Below are 5,247 nucleotides of genomic sequence, written 5' to 3'. Positions count from 1 at the left end.
TTTAGTTTCATTTTTTTAAAGCAGATCTCTAATTTTTACTTGTATCTTTATACAATACCTGTTCATTCTCTAAAATAAAAGATGAAGACTTAAATAATTCTTTTGAATATTTTCTACTTCACTTTAAATTCCTAGCAATGAATAACACTTAATAATTTAGTAGGATTCTTAATTCCTGTTATGTCTAAACTGTTAGAAAATGTACTAATACTCCTTTGTTATTCTTCATTGTTCTCTTGATTACCATCTATAATAAGAGTAACAGTTCTACATTATACTCCACCTTTAATCCTGTATCTTCTATAACCTAGACATTTTAAAGATTGATTTCATTTACATTCTAATCTGAAAATCACACACCAAGATATATATTCCCTGTCCTTAGGCTAATTCAATTTTTTAAAACAACACATGGCATTTACAACATTGTGGTCATAGAAAAATTAAGCCAGCAGTACACATTATTTTGCGTGGCAAATGTCTCTAACCAAAGACTGCTCTAAGTAGAATTAGTGTAGAATTAATTTTAAATAGTTTCACTTTTCTTGGCATTCTATCAGTGGTTAAGACAGGGCACATTTGAATTTTCTTTTTCTTTGCCCTGTAATTCTTCAGTAAATTCCCCTTCTTCCCTGAGTTTCCATTTGTCTTTATTAAGTAATAAGCCTTTATATCCTGAAGTTATGGTCTCTACCTTTTTATCCCAATTACCTATACTACCCTATACCCTACTGACATCCTCCATTTCTGACTATTACCTGAACTGCCACCTCTCTAACATTCTCCAAAATGGCCAGTCTGGGATATCCGGTCACTGCTTTCCTAAGTTGGATCCACCATTTCTGCCCTTCTTCTTTTGTTTACTGATGAATTTTTAGAAAATTATTCCTCAAATAATTCCTAGAAAGAGTATATGGAGAGAAGAACCGGTAGGGAAGGGAGGAAGGTGGCAAGATGGTGTTGGAAAGCACTATGGTTTGTGTGGACAACAGTGAGTATATGGGGAATGGGGACTTCTTACCCACCTGGCTGCAGGCCCAACAGATGCTGTCAACGTCGTTTGTCACTCCTAAGACCCGCAGCAATCCTGAAAACAATGTGGGCCTCATCACACTGGCCAATGACTGTGAAATGCTGACCACACTCCCCCCTGACAACGGCCACACTCTTTCCAAGCTCCACACTGTCCAACCCAAGGGCAAGATCACCTTCTGCACTGGTATCCCCGCGGCTCATCTGGCTCTCGAAGCACCGGCAGGGCAAGAATCACAAGATGCGCATTTTTGCCTTGGTGGGAAGCCCCGTGGAGGACAACGAGAAGGATCTGGTGAAACTGGCTAAACGTTTCAAGAAGGAAAAGGTATATGTTGACATTATAAGTCTTGGGAAAGAGGAGGTGAACACAGAAAAGCTGACAGCCTTTGTAAACACATTGAAGGGCAACGATGGAACCGGTTCTCCTCTGGTGGCAGTGCCCCCTGGGCCCAGCTTGGCTGACGCGCTCATCAGTTCTCCGGTTCTGGGCTGGCAAGGTGGTGCCATGCTGGGTCTTGGTGCTAGTGGCTTTGACTTCGGAGTGGATCCCAGCGCTGATCCCCAGCTGGCCCTGGCGCTCCGGGTTCTATGGAAGAGCAGCGGCAGCGGCAGGCCGAGGAGGCCCGGGGGGCGGCTGCGGCCCCGCGGCTGGGGCGGGGATGGCTACGGCTGGGCCCAAGGCTAGTGACGCCCTGCTCAAGGTGACCATCGGCCCTCAGGAGGTGGGCCGCAGCGGGCCCCCCGACCTGAGCAGATGACTGAGGAGGAGCAGATCGCCTGTGCCAGGCAGATGTCCCCGCAGGGTGCAGAGTTCGGCCAGACGGAATGCGCGGACATTGATGCCAGCTCAGCCACGGACACATCTGAGCCCGCCAAGGAGGAGGATGCTTGTGATGCGCTGCGGGACCCCGAGTTCCTGCAGAGCGTCCCGGAGAGCCTTCCAGGCGAGGATCTCGACAACGAAGCTGTTTGAAATGTCATGGGCTCTCTGGCCTCACAGGCCAACAAGGATGACAAGAAGGACAAAAAGGAGGATAAGAAATGAGACTGGGGGCAAGGGTAGCTGAGCCTGCTCAGGGGGCTGGATTGGGCCGGGCGGCAACTAGAGTTAGATATGTTATCTGCAACCAGGACGACTGAAGTAGAGCTGGGCAACTTTTGTTTAAAAAAAAAAAAAAAAAAAAAGGAACCCCGGGTGGCTCAGTGTAAACCACTGAGTGTAAACACTCAGTGTAAACCACTGAAACCACAGTGTGCCTTCAGCCCAGGGTGTGATCCTGGAGACCCGGGATCGAGTCCCACGTCGGGCTCCCTGCACCGACCCTGCTTCTCCTCTGTCTGTATCTCTGTCTCTCTCTGTATCTCTCATGAATAAATAAATAAATAAAATCTTTAAAAACAAAAAAAGAGTATATGGACTGTGTAAAAATGTGTTGCTTTTATTATGCCATTATATATCAATAATAACGTCTTAGTTTTAAATTATTTTCTTCAAAATATTGAAGCTGTAGTCTTCGTTCATTGTTGCTGATGACAAGCCTGAGAAGAGACTGATTATGGTTTACTTTTAATTATTTTTGCTCATTTAAGTAATTTTTTTATTTTTTTTTATTTTTTTAATTTATTTATGACAGTCACAGAGAGAGAGAGAGAGAGAGAGAGGCAGAGACACAGGCAGAGGGAGAAGCAGGCTCCATGCACCGGGAGCCCGACGTGGGATTCGATCCCGGGTCTCCAGGATCGCGCCCTGGGCCAAAGGCAGGCGCCAAACCGCTGCGCCACCCAGGGATCCCCATTTAAGTAATTTAAAATACTTTTATACTTAAACTATTCATTAAATTATATAATCATTTAGCTATTTTCATTAAAATAAATGAAAATCATAGTTGCCTAACGTCTTCATTCACACATGATATTTTCAGACTTCTTCATTTTTGACAAAGTGGTCAATATTAAAAACTATCTCACTGTGCTTGTAACTTCATTTACCCAACCTATATTTAATATTCATTTATGATTTGTTTCCTCTTCCTAGGCATATATTTATCTTCTTTTAGCCATTACATTCTTATATCATTTTTTCTTAAGTGGTAGATGCCACTTATATATTTTAGATATTTTTTCTGTATGCGTTTCAAGTGGTGTACTCAAGTGTTTATAGGTTATCTTTTTATTCTTCTTATGGTGCCTAGAGATTTTTATAGTCTGTACAATTGGTAGTAGAATCTATACTTAAATTTTAGACAATTGGGCATAAAATTAAGTCCTAGGGTTGAGATAATTCCACCTTTTTCTTTTTCTTTTTCTTTTCCCTGCATAGGAGTTCTATCATGTATGCCAGCCATTTCTAATAATGAGGAATTAAAAAGTAATAATGAGGAATTAATACACTGAAAGAGAATATATAGTAACAGACATATTTTCTATTAGGACATCATCAGAATGGCAGAATAGGAGAATATTTGGTGCCTCTAAGAGTTAACAAAGGGGGTGCATGGGTGTCTCAGTCAGTTGAGTGTCTGTCTTCAGCTCAGGCCATGATCCCAGGGTCCTGGGATCGAATCCCATTGCGGTTCCTGCTGGGTGGGGGGGTCTGCTTCTCCTCTCCCTCTGCCCCAACCCCACTCATGCTCTTTTGTGTGCATTCTCCCTCTCTCAAATAAATACAATCTTATAAAAAAACATTTATGATCAAAATGCATTATTATGGTATTGATGTAAGAAGCAGTTATACAAAACATATTTTGTTTGTACAATTCAGTTGGGTCAGAAATTAATGTTACTTTATAAATAGCTAAAATCCTCCAGAAACAATACAAATATCAGGTCTTAGGTCAATGTATGGGAAGGCAGATATTGATAAAGGGGGGAAAAAGGATTTTTTAAAAAGCATTTTTATAAAATACTATAAGTTATGGGGATCCCTGGGTGGCTCAGCAGTTTAGCACCTGCCTTCAGCCAGGGTGTGATCCTGGAGTCCCGGGATCGAGTCCCACATCGGGCTCCCTGCATGGAGCCTGCTTCTCTCTCTGCCTGTGTCCCTGCCTGTTTCTCTCTCTCTCTGTGTGTGTGTGTGTGTGTGTGTGTGTGTCTCATGAATAAATAAATAAAATCTTAAAAAATAAATATAAAAAAATAAAATACTATAAGTTAATGTTCAATGCTAGATATATTTGCATTGATCACTGCTATTTGGGAAAGTCTTTTGCTCTGTGCATAACAGTTTTTGATGAAAACAAAATCCTTGAGCTTCCCAGGTGAGAGTTTGTTCTCTGTAACTTAAGTACTTTATATCCCCAGGGTTCTACTCTCAAAAGATGTTGACACTAATTGATGGAAGTGTCTGATTTAGAAATTTCATCACATTTTAGTGAAACTTATTTGTATCTAATGAAAATTTGGAAAACAAAACAAGCTTCATTCCTGGTCTGCTATAAAAGTAACATACTTTTTAAAGAACATGTATATAATTGATGCTAGATCATTTAAAGGAAATGCTTTATATGTGATCTGGTTAATGTCACTCATTAAAGTAATGAAGGGGTTTGAAAAATAATGCAAAGGATAAATATCCATCTACAAACTCATCATAGCTTTTATTACAATCTAGCTTAACTGAATTATTCATAATAGTATTGTTTTTTTGTCCATTGTTCATGCTATTGCCAACTTCTTGGTTTTATTATTTCTGTTTATCATTTTACCATGAGCAGTTAGTTTCTTGGCACATTTTTTTCTCATTTTCATGAAACTTATTAGTAATATGATCTCTGAATCCCATGCAAAGTCCATACCATATCTCTGCCACTCCCAGGGAGCTGTCGTCCTTCATAGACTCTGTGGCTGTTCCTTCTCTATACAAGGCCTTCCTGTACCACATGAGGTGAGAATGGTACCTGAGTATCAGAGGACATTACTGCCTCACAGAAATGACATATGACACTTTTGACAGAGTTTCTCCAGATGAAAGCAGTTACTTATATTTGCTGAACTTCAAAGGTATTAAGTACAGTTTTCTGAATTCAGGAAAATGTTTTAAACATATGGCATTATCTCTGCCAAAGTTTAATCAAAGAAAAACTGCCATGGGATATTCACATTTATAAGGAAATAAGTATAAATTATGAGACTAATTAATTTAGCAAGAGTTTTTTCTTTCTATGAGCAGATTTACTTGTATCTGTGGTAATTCTCCTTTTCTTTTATCAAGGC

The 5,247-nt window shown here is 40.4% G+C and overlaps 1 pseudogene; it reads left to right on the top strand.

Moving 5' to 3' along the window:
- Positions 1-925: 925 nt before the first annotated feature.
- Positions 926-2,080, top strand: LOC144288365 (26S proteasome non-ATPase regulatory subunit 4 pseudogene; annotated as a pseudogene).
- Positions 2,081-5,247: the final 3,167 nt, after the last annotated feature.

Source organism: Canis aureus, chromosome 18 (assembly GCF_053574225.1).
Source record: "Canis aureus isolate CA01 chromosome 18, VMU_Caureus_v.1.0, whole genome shotgun sequence".
Taxonomy (NCBI): Eukaryota; Metazoa; Chordata; class Mammalia; order Carnivora; family Canidae; genus Canis; species Canis aureus.
The sequence above is the reverse complement of the archived record's forward strand: the minus strand, read 5'-3'. Positions and strand labels throughout refer to the sequence as shown.